This window comes from Lutra lutra, chromosome 10 (assembly GCF_902655055.1).
Source record: "Lutra lutra chromosome 10, mLutLut1.2, whole genome shotgun sequence".
Lineage (NCBI taxonomy): Eukaryota > Metazoa > Chordata > Mammalia > Carnivora > Mustelidae > Lutra > Lutra lutra.
In genome coordinates this window covers 4,521,513-4,536,220 of record NC_062287.1, presented here as the reverse complement: position 1 = coordinate 4,536,220, position 14,708 = coordinate 4,521,513, and the positions used below count along the sequence as shown (strand labels likewise).

The window sequence follows — 14,708 nt, the reverse complement described above, 5'->3', positions numbered from 1 at the left end:
CTGGAGGATGAAATTAGAATAGTTTTCGGAACATAATCCCGCTCTGTTTATCTAATATTGCAAAGAATTGATCGCACAATGGGCGATTCATTCCTCTGTCTCCCAGGTCATTTTACTGTTTTCCCACATAAGCAAATACTCAAGAATGGGAGCTTCCATTTCCAAACAATGAGAAGGCTCAAACTGGTGGCTGCTCACGCTGCCTGTGAGTGCACTTGCTGGGTGCTCTAGCAAATGACATCTGCACCAGGACCCCCTCCTTTCTTCTTGTCATCCTTTTACTCTTATGACATGTCTGGGCTTCCCAAATACTTTTGCCAATTTCAAAGGCCTCCTCAGTCATTGACATGATCTCTTCTGTAGACTGTGATTTTTTGGATTGCTTCCCTGACGTTTTAAATACCCAGGGTAAATTATTTTCACAGTCCGTCTTCAGTCATTAGATACTGTTGCCGTGGGCTCTACGAGTGTTTCCGTATTTAGCAGCAGTGCTTTCTGCCTCTCTCTCTAGCGGTGTGGACGGTGAACCAGAGCGCTCACCCAAAGGGGGACGTCACACTAAGTAGCTGTTGAGAGTTTAAGTTCAGCAAATAGGAGTTTAAAGTGAACTATTTAGAAGGTCATGGAAAATCCTGTGATGACCGTTCTCTACGGTTTCAATGACCGTAACGGCCCACTTGTTCAAATTCATGACCGGTCAGAACATTGAGCACATGCTAGATGCTCATTTTCTTTCTTGTTGGGCACATGGAATACTTTATGAAGACTGTATCCATATTAAATATCTATTTAATTCTTTAAAATCTTAATTGTTGCATAGAAATGGACTCTTGTCAAACATAGTGAATTATACTCAAGTGTGAAACTTGGTCAGGATTATAAGCAGACCTGTGAGGCAGAGACATGTCATTTCATGTCTTCTTAACCGCCTCTCCACCATCCCCACACACATTTTCATGTTGTTATGTACACCTTGCAATCTTGATCCTTACGGGGCACAGGTTTTAATTAAGCAATGGGCTGATGGGAGGTGGAAGTCCAGGTAACAGTGGTCCTTGGGAACCAGTGTCCCTGTTCCCCCTTGAGTATGGTGAGCAAATAGGGGGGATCAGTGAGGCAGAGTAACCCCAGAGGAGCTGGCCTGCTCTTGGCTTCCTCCTTGTCTTATTTACCCAAGTGTTTGGGTAGTTCTGGTGAGTGAAATGGGGATGTGAGCAAGCTCTTTTGCAGCATCGGTTCTGGGGACCACAGAAGCTAAGTCTATTTCTTCACTCTTTGTTTTAAGAGAAGGTCTCCTGTGTTGTGAGATTCGTACTTAAAACCAGGTCACCATGGTCACAAAGCTTAAAAAAAAAAAAAGAAAAATCTATTGGCCTTTGACAGCACCAGGCCAACCACTCCATTGTCAGGGGGGTAGAAAAAACAAACCATGTTGACCGTTGACACCCTTCTGGACGCTGGAAATACTTCTATTTGAAGTATTTTGGCAAGTCCTGGGAATGGGCCGGAGAGAGAAGAGCCAGTATTGGTTTTTGTGTTTTTGTTTTTTCCTTTTGATTATGACTTTTCCTACAATGCACTGAAGAAGTGCTTTGAAAACTATGTGACATCTTTTGTTGATGATGAATTTGAGATCTTACAGCTCGGTAATATCTTCTTCCTGTGAATTCCTAGATTTGGTTGACCTTTGGATGATGCATTTTTGTTTGCTTTCAAATATTAAAGATTTCTCATATAACCTTTTGTTTTCTTTAGGAGTTAAGGAGTGGTAGGGAAGTCATAAACATTTATGGGAAAAAGCAGGGCTCTGAATTCAGATGTTTTTGTGTTACATCTCCTTTGGGTTAAATAGTTCCTAAACTGCTTATTAGGATATCTGTAAGAGTAAGTGAAGCCTTTGCTGCTCTTTTCTTCCTCCTGAGCCTCCTACCTCATGTGGTTTTTCCTCCCTCCCCTCCCTGAGAAGTCACGTGTCCTCCTCTTTGTCCTCCTCTGCTTTCTTTTGGTGACCCTGGGGACAGGACACGGGTTGGATGAGCAGGACACGATCATCAGGCACAGATGAGACCCACCTGATTTGAGAAATGATTCTCTCTGGGACAGTTTAAGAGACTAGATCACAGTGTTTGTAAGATCTGTTTGTGCATTTCCATGGAAGTACCATGTTCAGCGTTACCTCTTTGTTCCTCATCTGCCCCAAATACAATGATTGTGATTTTTCACTTAAATCTTCCAGTCTCCGGCCCTCCTTCCCATGCATTTGTGGTATGTGACCTATTGTGATAATAACAAATGTGGCTTACTCTTTTCTGGTTGGCTGAGTGCTTTTATTATCTATTATTTTACTTCATTCCTTCTTAAATTTTCCTCTTCGATCCCTCTGCTAATTGCTATGTAGAAGAGGATTTAAAACGTACCTACATGGACTGTCACTGTTGCTTCCACTGTCACTTTGGCTTTGGGGTTGTAACAATTTAAGAACTTGAAGGCAAAGGCTTGTTAATATACAGTCCATGCTTTCTGCGTTACCTGCATTTCTCTATTGATGAGCCCCTTTATATTTCAGTTAAAATTTAAAGCAACCTAAATATTCATTTATTCATTCATACATTTATTCAACAAATATTCATTGCTCACTGGCCCATTGTGTAGGTTTTGATGTGCTCTGCCAAGTAGATGGAATGCTGTGTAGTTAATTGTAGACGATTCTGTTCTCTTCTTCTCTTTGGGCCTCTGAAGCATCCTTTTCTGAGTCTCGGGTCAAGAGGTTATAATACAGAGAAGAGTCTGCCCTAGTTCCTTAGTGTATCTTACTGATAGACTTGGGCGTCCAATATTATAATCTGTAAAGCTTTCATATCAATAGACTGGAACCTTCAGGTGTTCTTAGTAATGCCCACGCTGGAGATTTTTGCAAAGAAAGAATTCGAAACAAGAAAAAGAAACATTAAATAATGGCGTGGTGGTGTTTACTGAATCCTCTTCATAATGGCAAAATATTGGCAACAAGGCGCGGTCAGACTATGAAGAAATGGTGAATTAAGAGATGATAAGTCTGCTTCCGAGAACATGATACAGCTGTTGTATCATGAATGAGCGCAATGTGGCAAGAGGACGCTGTAGCCTGGGAGAATGTTGGTGACGTTGTCATAGCTCTGGTTCCCCAGAAACAGACTCTGGTGAGATCTGTGCTCAGGATCCCTCGGGATCAATGGCCCAACCAGGCCAACGTCATTAGGTTTCAAGTCCCAAGAATACTGCCGTGCGGCTCACAGCCCCACGCTCCAGTTGTCCTTCTTTCTGAGTGTTGGGTAGTGTGGGTTTGCACCTTCCGCATCTCACCAGACCACTGGGTGAGGCTGGGAAGAAAACAGGATGAGTGCTGGGGGCGCTGGGCCGGTGGGCATGTGCAGTCACAGCAAGGATCTTGGCTCAACTTTTCAGACTCGCCTTCCAGGAGGTGAGGAAGAGACTGTCTTTGTATTCCAGCTCACCTCCAACACCGGCCGCCCTTGGGTGCATGCTGCCATGGGGAGGGGACAGGACACCTGCCCAGGGAGCTTTCTTCAGCTGGAGGCAATTTCCAGAGCAAAACTCCGATGAGAGCTGACTGCTGTGACTACCTCCAGTGTGTGCTAGAGAGAAAATATTACATGAAAAGTGGCAAAAGCAGAGTGTTTTGGTGTACATGATAAACCCAGCTGTGTAGAGAACATGTGGGCGTACACGGCAATCTGAGGGACACAGAGAAAATGGACACGGCTGTGTCATAAGAGGGAGAGAAGTTGAAGGAACATAACCTCTCCCCAAATAAACCATGAATCCAAACAGAGTGTAGGTTTGCTTGTGATAACAGGAGATCTCTGGTGCATGTTGTCTCCTCCTCTCTTGATTCAAGAAGATGACTGTTTCTGTCCATTCTTGCAGGGCTCAGGTTCTCCCTGTGCTGCTCGTGGAACACGATGAACAGAGCTCAGGGTTCCTGTCAGATTCACGTCCAGATGGTAACAGCCACGAATAGTTGCTGTGCTCGAGATGTTCCCGTCATCCCTTCCCGGGGGACCTTCCCCCACAGAGGAGCCAGTGGTTGTGGGTTCAGTCCCTACCTGGGCTGGTGGCACTGTCCCGCTCCCTGCCCTGTCCCACATCCCTGAATTGCTTCCCTACCCAGCCTAACATCTCATCTATGCACGATCCCAAGAGAGCAGAGTATGAACAGTGTGGACGGAGCAGGGCAAATAAATCAAATACAACCCTGAAAAACAGTCTGGAGCGTGTGCTCTAGTGAGGAGGAGTAAGTACAGACCTCCACTTCCCCGCGTCAGAGCACACGCACGCACAGGACCACAAGCCCCACAGAAAGGCCTCTCCCGTGGGCTCCCCGATCCGAAGCAGACCTCTTGTGTCTCTGCTGCTCACCTTCCACGTCATAACTTGCAACGTCCTTCCCCTTCTTTCTTCTGTGCGCTTGCCTCTCCTATCTACTCACAACGGTTCTCCTGAGCTGCCTTTAATGTGTTTTGAATTAGTTCCCTGAAAACAAGATGGGAAGGCAGAGGAGAGCCTGTGAGCTATTTTCAGGTGCCTTAAAGGGTTTTTCTGTGGGGGAGAGCAGAGGCTGTCCTAGAACCAGTGGACTGAAGTCACAGGAATAGATTTTGCCTCAGTGGAAGAAGGAAAGAACTTTGTGACTCCTAGGGATGCTGTTGGGAGAGCAAGTTGCAGAAGCTCCTCCTCACGGGGGGGTGTTGAGTAGAGAAGGGGGACTATGTATGAGGACCATTGGGTTTTCATGGAGGCTGGAAGGCGCCAGTGCAACTCCAGTGTGCCTGGTGACCACGTGCGCTGATCTTCTGTGAAGCCGTATCACTAGAAATTCTCTTTTAAACAAACGTAGACATAATCTCATGCTGTTATCCTCCAGAAATATAAAACCATTAGGATTGCTTCTTTGGGAATGCTGTGAAGTCTGCCATATGTTACTGTGAAAGTCACATTCGGATGTACAGTGCACTACTTTTCTGTCACCCTTAAAATCTGATGCTGTTTGGCTAAGGAGACACATGTTTTCGCCTTTGGCTAACTATTTATTACCTAGTTCGTTTGGAAAGTTGTAAACATTTTCAGATTCCCATCGACTTTATTTCTTTACTGCAACACAGCTTTCATTCCAGAAATGAATCCTTTCTGTACAAATTGGACAGAAGCATAGCTCCCAAGACCAGGTTGGAGCCATTGAGGAGGGTGAATCACAATTTAGTGATTGTAGAAGCGTAATAATTAAAGAGGCATTAGCCGTGATTAGCAGCTTTGAGTAAGCCCTCTGCCGATCCATCCTGGGGGAAGTGAGGCTCTCCGGCTGCCGCTGTGGTGGCCTCCGTTGTGAGCAGGGCCGGTCACCACCTAGAGAAGCCGCAGTCCATGCACGTGCATCATAACCTCCTCCTCCACCTTCGTAGCCATCAGGGAAGGATGAGTAGAAGTGCGGGTGTCTCTGCAGGGAGATTCCAAAGCCTGCGAGCCACTGCCATATTCTTGCAGAAGCGGAGTGCTGGTGTGAATCCCGGGCAGAGCTGGTGCGTGCCCAGCTCCTCTGGGAATTAGCGTGTGTGGGTGTTTCTCTGAATCTGCACCGCCCTGCTGCTGGGCTTCGGGCTTACTGTCTTCCACTGCCGGGCGCCGGGGTGCTTGGGAGGGATGGCTGGAAAATGCGAGAAGCCCTTTGTCACCAGCCAGGTGGCCAGCTCGTGACAGCAAACATAGCACAGAGCTCTGATAAGGTTGCTTGATGGCCCCGTGCTGACCTGAGTCTGTGCACTCCCGGGTTCTCCCCTGTGGCTGGCTGCTGGCAAAGGAACAAGCATTCCCGGTAAGCGCTCGCGCGCTCGCACGGATCGCGTCGCTCGTTCCGCAGCACTTTGACGTGCCTGTGCAGAAGGGCCTGCTGGCAGCTGTGCAACGCCACGAGAAAGCCGTGGAAAATCATACAAAGTAGTACAGTGTAGTTGTCACGTGTGTTATGTAATGTGCTCCTTATATATTTTATATATAAGGCTTGTGACACACGGCTACATTTATTATTTATTCTTTTATCTAAAAAAAAAAAAAAATCCACGACGGGCAAGCCAGTGTGCGAGTGATGAGCGTTCCAACACTGCTCTTTACTTTGCTTCTCTGAAACTCCGTGTGAGTTTCTCTTCCGGGAACTTGGTGTCCTGTTCTTTTTGTCTGGAATGGTTTCCTTGCTTTCTGATTCTTCTGGGTTGCCTAGATGACTTATTTATCCCTCAGGTGTGTCACTTTTAAAGGATACTTTCTTTGACCCAGTGGACTATACTGGGTCCCTGGTACATGCTGTCAGGCACTGTGCCCCTTATCTTAACACTCACCATGTGGTTTCTTTTGGATTATTGCCGGAGTATACGTCCACCTTTGGGATTGGTCCATCTTTCACGTAGCTCAGGAAAGGGAAGATTCCGGTCTGCGCCGGTCGCTGTAGTACTCCCAGTACTCAGCACTGAGACGGACACTGACCAGGTGTTCTCTCATACAAACGAAAGAATAAATGTTGAATAGGATGTAACTCTTGTCTTCAGAGAGGTCAGGTCTGGCCGAGGAGTGGACAGACATGCAAATGTTGTGTGATAGATGCTGGAGGGTAATCACAGTGTGCTTCAGAGGTCCAAAAAGCAGAGGCCACTATCTCAGGGTGAGTGTCAGGGAAAGCACGCTGGAGGAGTGGAGGTGCGAGGGTCTGTAAGGTGAGTCTTAGCAGACAGCTAGCTAAGTGGGTTAGGAGAACAGCATTCTGTTAGAGAAACAAAATAAAAAGCTAGCACATACAGCAGCCCATGTGGGAGACAGGGATTGCTGGGCGTGTTAGGGAAATTCCCAGTGGTTCCTGATGGCTTGTGCGGGGATGTGAATTAGGCAAATTGGGGGAGATGAGGATCAGCCGGGAAAAAAGCCTGGATCGAACTTTGCTGAGCTTATATTTTATTCTAAAGGCTATGGATAATCCTGGGAGGGCTTAATGCAGAGAAATGACATGTAAGATTTATGATCCTGAAGAATGTATGGAGAGTGGATTGCAGAGAGTTTGGAAAGCAGAAAAGTTAATTACGGGGCTGTTGAAATAATTCTAGTCTGTGGATCACGGTGACCTGAACAAAGTGTATGCGCGCGTGCGCACGCGCACACACACACACACACACATGTTTTTTTGTTTTGTTTTATTTTATTTTTAAGATTTTTTAATTTGTTTATTTGAGAGAGATGACAAGCAGGCAGAGAGGCAGACAGAGCGGCGGGGCGGGGGCGGGGGGTGGAAGCAGGCTCCCCGCTGAGCAGAGAACCCGATGCGGGGCTCGATCCCAGGACCCTGAGATCATGACCTGAGCCGAAGGCAGCGGCTTAACCCACTGAGCCACCCAGGCGCCCCGGTTTGCCACTTTTAATTAAAGAATGCATGTACTCTCCTAGATTTTCATCTACAATATTTATTGTTTGGTCTTTTACATCTTAACCTTCTAATTGATCTTAAAATTTGATTTTATTTGTGATGTGAGATGGGATTTAATTTTGTTTTCCACATGGTTGGTGCCATTTATTAGGTAAACCATTCTTTCCCCATTGAATTAAAATGCTATTTTGTGCTACATTATAACTGCTCATATGTACAGATTGACTTCTGAATTCTGTATTCTGACTCAGTGTCTTTGTTTACTCCTGTGGACATAACAAAGGTAGTTGAGTCCAGTTCATTTATTCTGGTATCTGGTCCTTGCAGGAATCTTTCTAGTCAAGCATTTTGCAGCTGTTCTAAGCATTTGTTCTTACATACGAATCTTAAAATGATTGTACTGGTTAGAAGCCTTGTTGAGACTATAATAAGAAATGCATTAAATTTATACATTAATTTTGGGAGAATTGGTAGTTTTATAATAGAAGGTCTTCATATTCTAAAATATGGAACATTTTTCCATTTGTTGGGTTTTGTTTGCTGTGTTAAGATTTTATAGTTTTCTTAATATAAGTTCTCTGCCTTTCTCATGAAATATAGGACTTAAGTGTTTTTATTTCTACTTTGAATATTTTCCCATTTCTACTTGTAGATTCTTACTGCTAATACAGAGAAAAGCTATTGATTCTACATTTCATATTCCGCTACTTTACTACAGTTTTAAAATTCTAGTGGTTTTCTTTCTCTAGAAAATGTGTGGTTATAAATGTTTTGAGCACCTAAGGGGAGAGGAAAGAAAGCAAATAAACAAGAGAGGCCCTCCAAATTAGAAGTCTTTCTAAATGTAAAGTCTTTTTCATTATCAAAAAGATAATTTTACTCTTCAGTGTGTATACCAATTATTTATTTACATATCTCCTAGAATTTGCTGGAAACTGCAACATAATATTGGATAATGGTGATAGCAAACACACTGATCTCATCTCTGATTTTAGTTGAAACATTTCTAGTGTTTTACCCTTAAAAGAAGCTTTGCTTCTGATTTTTGGAAAGCAACATTTATTATATTTAAGCAGTTTCTTTATATCCTTACTTTATTAAAAAATTTTTTTTTAAATTTTATTTTTTTCAGTGTTCAAAATTCATTGTTTATGCACCACACCCAGTACTCCATGCAATATGTGCCCTCCTTGATACCCACCACCAGACTCACCCCCCAACCCCAAAACCCTCAGGTTGTCTCTCAGAGTTTTTTGGACTTTTCAAAAACTACTGATAAAATCATTTTCTCATTTTTTTGAATGTGATAATTTTTGCTGATAGATTTTCTGATATAGAACTACCTCTTTTTTTTTTTTTTTTTTAAGTTTTTTAAAAAGTAATCTCTGCACTCAACGTAGGGGTTGAACCCATGACCTCAAGATCGAGAGCTGCATTTTCCCCTGGACTGTGCCAACCAGGCACACTATACCTTTTCATCTCTGATATAAACAGTATTTGGTCAGAATGTATTCATCTATAAGTTTATAGATTCTATTTGCTACTGCTTCAGCAAAGACTGATAAGAGAAATTGGTTTTAGCATACCACATCAAGTTTTGGCATTAAAATTATGTGGCCTTAATAAAAATAATTGAATAGTTATAATTTTTTTCTATGGCCTGCAAATATTCAAGTAAGTTTCTAATTATTTTAAAGACCAGGCAAAACTCAGATTGTCCATTTCTTGGTGAATTTTGGTCATTTATATTTTGCCACAAAATTATCTGTTTAACATTACATTTATTGTTTGATGGCAAAACATTATGATTTTTTTGATTTCTTTATTTCTTCTTTGTAAGTACTTATGTCATCTTTCTCATTCCTAATTTAGTATATTTTTTCTCTCAATTTCAGCTTTTACCTATAAATTTTTTAAAAACTGAACGCAGCTTTCTTAATTTGGAAGCTTTTTAAAAAAATTGACATATAGTGTAGTGTTTGTTGCAGGGGTACAGGTCTGTGATTCATCAGTCTTACACGATTCACAGCACTCACCATAGCACATACCCTCTGCAGTGTCCATCACCAGCCACCCTATCCCTCCCACCTGCCCTTCCCTCCAGCAACCCTCAGTTTGGAAGCTTTTTATTTGCTTTTTGCTGAAAACATTGATGACATAATCTGTGTTTTGAATACAGTTTTTGCTGTCAAGATTTGTATGAAGTAGTCTTTTCATTGATTTCTTAGAAGTTACCATTCCAATTTTGATTTTCTCTTTAATTCAAGAGAGTGTATTGCTTAACTTCTACATACATATGATTTTTGGTCATCTTTTTGTTATTTGTAAATATTTATTATTTTTATTACTATAGAAAATGCGATCTGCAAAATCTTTACTTAAAATATATTATGGACATTTTCTGGCCCATTTTTTTTTTTTTAAAGATTTTATTTGTTTATTTGACAGAGAGAGATCACAAGCAGACAGAGAGGCAGCCAGAGAGAGAGAGAGAGAGAGAAAGGGAAGCAGGCTCCCTGCTGAGCAGAGAGCCCGATGCGGGACTCGATCCCAGGACCCTGAGATCATGACCTGAGCTGAAGGCAGCTGCTTAACCCACTGAGCCACCCAGGCACCCCTCTGGCCCAGTTTTTGAGGAATTTTTATAATTCTTCATATGCATACAAAGACATATATAGATCAATACATTGTATACGTATACATATGTTTGAATTTTGCTTGTTAATAATTTTAATTTCATTTTTTCCTGTCTTGACTTTCTTATTAGTTTTTGCTTTTTATTGTTAATATGTATTCAATTAATCAATGACTTTGTTTTTTTAATCTCTGATCTTTTTTATTCTGGAAAAGGCACATTCAAGTTTTCCAGGATAATTTTATTTTTTTTAAGTTTATTAATTGTTATGTTTTATGTATTTTTATTTACTTTCTCTATGATTTTGCTTTTTTGTCTATTAGAGCCATGGGGTCCTGAGAGATGTGTATTAAAGTTCCCCCAAGTAATTGTATAGAGTTCCTTTATCCTTAATTTTTTAAGTACATAAGAGCTTTACTGAAATATAAATCACATACCTTACAGTTCACCCATTTAAAGTGTATGCTTCAGGGTTTTTAGTATATTCATGAAGTTACAACCATCACTAAAGCAACTTGAGAACATATTTATTGCTCCATAAAAACCATGTATACATTAGCAGTCAGTTCCTAATTGTTTTTGCTTTGTGTATTTATCTACAATGTTGATTGGCTTATGCAGGTTTGTATCTCTGAGGTCTTTATAAATTGTGATTTTGTTATGTAATGTCTCTCTTTATCCTGATTCATATTTTTAACTTTAATTCTACCTTGTTTGATATTAATACTGCTCCTCACTTGTAGTTTCTTGGAATTCTTTGCCTACTGCCCACCTTTTATTTTTTAAATTGCTTCCTCTAAGTGACACTCTTATGGGAGAAGTGAGATTTCCTGCCCCTGGATGGGAGGATTTGTTTACATTTACATAAATACGTAATTTACTTGATTTTCTTTCTTCCATCTTGATTTCTGATTATTTATTTTGCATCTTTTTCCGTTATTTTTTCCCTCCATTGATGAAGCTGAATCAACATGTATATATTTTTTTACCTTCATAATTTGGAAAGTTTGCCTCTGCTTTCCCATTATTGGTTATCTTCCTTCTGCTGTTATTCAAATTAGACCCACATGTTTTCTCATTATTTTAAAACTATTTATTACTTATTTTCCTCCTAAGACTATATTTTGTCTCTACTCACCCAAATGCCATTGAGAAGAGACTTTTAGAATGCTCGTACTTCCTTCCTTTCAACTACCTCTTCTATTTCCTTCCAGCTTCCCAGCCCCTGGATTTTACTGAGATGGTTTAGTTCCAGAGTATAGATAAAATGTACCCAACAGGAGTCAATAGTTTCTCTTTCCCTCTGTTTCAGTAACTTTTATTTAACATTCATATTATAAATTTACAGATAATCTGTCAGTGTCCTGTGTGTGTGTGTGTGTGTGTGTGTGTGTGTAGTGCATTTATCAATCCATCCTGATGGAAAATACTGCCTTTGCATATGTAGATTCAGGGTTTTCTACAGTTCAGGGGGACATTATCTCTATTTTTGGTTTAGTTACATTTCTTCTTCCATCAGTTTCTTTTCCTCGTTCTAGATCACACTGTATTTAGACATGGTACTTTTCACGAGTTGTCCTACTAAGTCTGTGTATAGTCAACAGAGAGATCACAGACAAATATATAGCACATATAATACAAGGGAATATATACTATTTTGTATATGCTTTGTTTTTTGAAAGGAAAGAGTAGCAACTAATAATACTGGAATGTAATTTTATGATCTGCTTTTTTAAAAACTTAGATTAATTACATAATTTATGTATTAAAATTTTCCAAGCTTATAACATTCAACACCCAATTATCTCTATTTCATCGTTTCCATATGATGTTCTAATTTTTAAATTTGGTTTCTGGGTGAAAAACATATTCAGTTTGGCTTCATCTCCATTGTGCGATATTTCCCACTATTAAAATTTATATGTTATGCATATTTTAAAGCCTATCTTCGCATATTCTCAAAATTAAAAACTTGAGACTTAACCACCATAAATATTTTTGTCCCTAAAGCACTTAATATGCATCTGATAATGCCTCTTCCTTTGGGTATTCAAGAATTAATGTTAAATCGGTTAGAGGCTCCCCTGTTGTAATTCTTAGCAAATTCTTTAATAGCTCAAAGATATTAAAACCCTGTTTTTTAAGAATCTGAGTATATATCCTGTTTTCTTTAAGTATATCATAAACTTTAAAACCATTAACTAATTTTAGTTCACTTGGACTTAAAAACAAATACCTGACATAAATTGTGTTCTTTTTTGGAGGGGGACAGAGATGTCAAAGAGTCATCAAAAGGAGAATGACATGTCTCCAAAATAGTAGAAAAGGATTGTTTAACTCTTCGTAGATTAAGACCAAAATTGGTAGGATCATTCCTTGCATTATTATCCTAGCACTTTTACTTCCTCAAGGACGGAGTACTCTGAAACTACAGAGGTTTGATATCACTGCAAGAGATTCAAATGAAACTGTATTGATAGATCAGATTAGAACAATTTTCTTTAAAATTAGAATTCAGGGGGCGCCTGGGTGGCTCAGTGGGTTAAAGCCTCTGCCTTCGGCTCAGGTCGTGATCCCAGTGTCCTGGGATCGAGCCCCACATCGGGCTCTCTGCTCAGCGGGGAGCCTGCTTCCTCCTCTCTCTCTGCCTGCCTCTCTGCCTACTTGTGATCTCTTTCTGTCAAATAAATAAATAAATAAATAAATAAAAGAATTCGGGCGCTAGGATTTGTTGAGAGCCTTTCTCCTTTGTTATTGTTCAGACCTATATGTATAATATTGACTGTTAAATATCCTCTGGGTGGCTGAGATCAGCTTCAGTCATTTCTTTGTAGATCGGCATGACACTCGAATAATAGTTTTATAAAAGTGTCCTCAAACTAGCTGACAAAAACCTTAGGGGCTAGCTAGATAAAAGAGTTGTTTCTGGACAAATGCCATACGCTATCACTTACATATGTGGCCATCTAAAAAGGCCAAACTCACAGAATGGTGGTCACCAGGGATTGGGAGATAGAGGAATTGGGGAGATGTCAGTCAAAGGGTACAAACTTCCAGTTAGAAGATGAGTAGGTTTTTGGGGACTGATTGTACAACTTTGTGGTTATTGTTAACAATAATGTATTACATACTTGAATGTCGTTAAAAGAGTGGATCATAAATGTTCTCACTACAAAAAAAAGGGAATTATGTGACCTGATGAAGGTGTTAGCTAACACAACAAGGGTAATCATTTTGGAATACATAAATGTATCCAAAGACCACGCTGCGTGCCTGAAAGTTACACAGTGTGACGTGTCAGTTATAGCTGAGTGGAGGTGAAAAAAATTGTTTCTCTAAAAAGATAATTATCTCCTTAATATGTAGTGAAATCTCTTTATAAAGTTTGGACTTGAGATGTAGTTGTGCTTCAGTTACATTATTTAGATATTAGGTTGATGAGGCCTAAATAATTAAAAAATAATTATGGGGTGTCTGCCAGTCACAGAAGCGTGTAATTGGCAGGCATCTCCCATCCTCGGTTGAACTTTATGCTGCTTCAGGATACCCCTGTTGCTTTGGTGTTTCTCTGTGTTAGTAGGGGCCAGTGTCCTTGTTGGGTGGTAAGGATGGTCTCTGGACTTAAAAACCTTCCTTTATTGATGGAGCTTCCCCTGAAGGAGCCAAGACCCTAGTCAGTGCTGTATCTTCGGTGCCTTCTCTCGCTATTTCCTTGGTTCTCAATGAAAGCACCATTTTTCAAGTCTAGAGGTAGATTTATTATAGTTTTACAAAGTAAGTAATTTTAGTATCCTAGTAATATTAATTCACCTGAATACTATTTCTTTACCTGCCACCCACTCCTTAACCCCTCACACCCTGTATTGTGCCCTTTCCCCTCCACTGTTATTGCTGTCCAAGGTCCCCAAAGTGCTGACCCATCCAATTTACAGTTTTCTGTCCTTACCTTACTTGACATTGCTGTGGCATTTGATAACTGTTGACTGTTCCTTATAACTCTTCTGTTGACTTCATTGATGCATTAATACATTCAACATCTAGCTAATATTTATTGAGCACCTACTAAAGGTCACGCAGAATGCTGGGCGTTGATCATACAACGTTGAGCAAGACATGCATTTCCCACCCCCCACCCAGAGGTTTTTCTCTTTTGACACTGCGCTTATTTCACAAGATGTAGTATTAGACAAACTTCACCTTGAGACCAAGTTAGGCACCTTGAGAGAACTTGGGAAGAAATTTCTTAACATTTTTCACGTGTAAAATGAGGACAATCAAAAATACCTACCTGGTAAGAATTTTTTAAGGTGTAAAGAGATCTTTGAAAATGCTCGGGACATCGCTTAACACTCCTTTCACTGGGACTTCTCTAATTCCTATAATCTTTTAAAGACACTGCAGCCTCCCTCTGGGTGGTGTCTTTGACTCTGGTCTTGGCTCCCTTCAGTCCAGCCTCTACATTGCTCATCAGGTAACAACTCATCCCCTTACTCCTGTTCCCTGGATGTTACCCACTTACTGTTTGCCCTTCCCTGGTCACGCCGGGCTCTTCCATTTCTCTCGCTCGTCCATTAGTGTCCATCCATTAATGTGATTGTTCCTTCATTACTG

At 40.8% G+C, this 14,708-nt stretch overlaps 1 protein-coding gene and 1 non-coding gene across 4 annotated transcripts in view; one reads left to right on the top strand and one right to left on the bottom strand.

Moving 5' to 3' along the window:
* The window catches only part of GUCY1A2 (guanylate cyclase 1 soluble subunit alpha 2), a 315,001-nt gene that overhangs the window by 54,735 nt on the left and 245,558 nt on the right, over window positions 1-14,708 (top strand). The gene's annotated exons all lie outside the window — the stretch shown is intronic.
* Window positions 11,802-11,921, bottom strand: LOC125080309 (small Cajal body-specific RNA 7). The gene has a single exon (XR_007121330.1). It is a non-coding gene; the product is annotated as a small Cajal body-specific RNA 7 (non-coding RNA).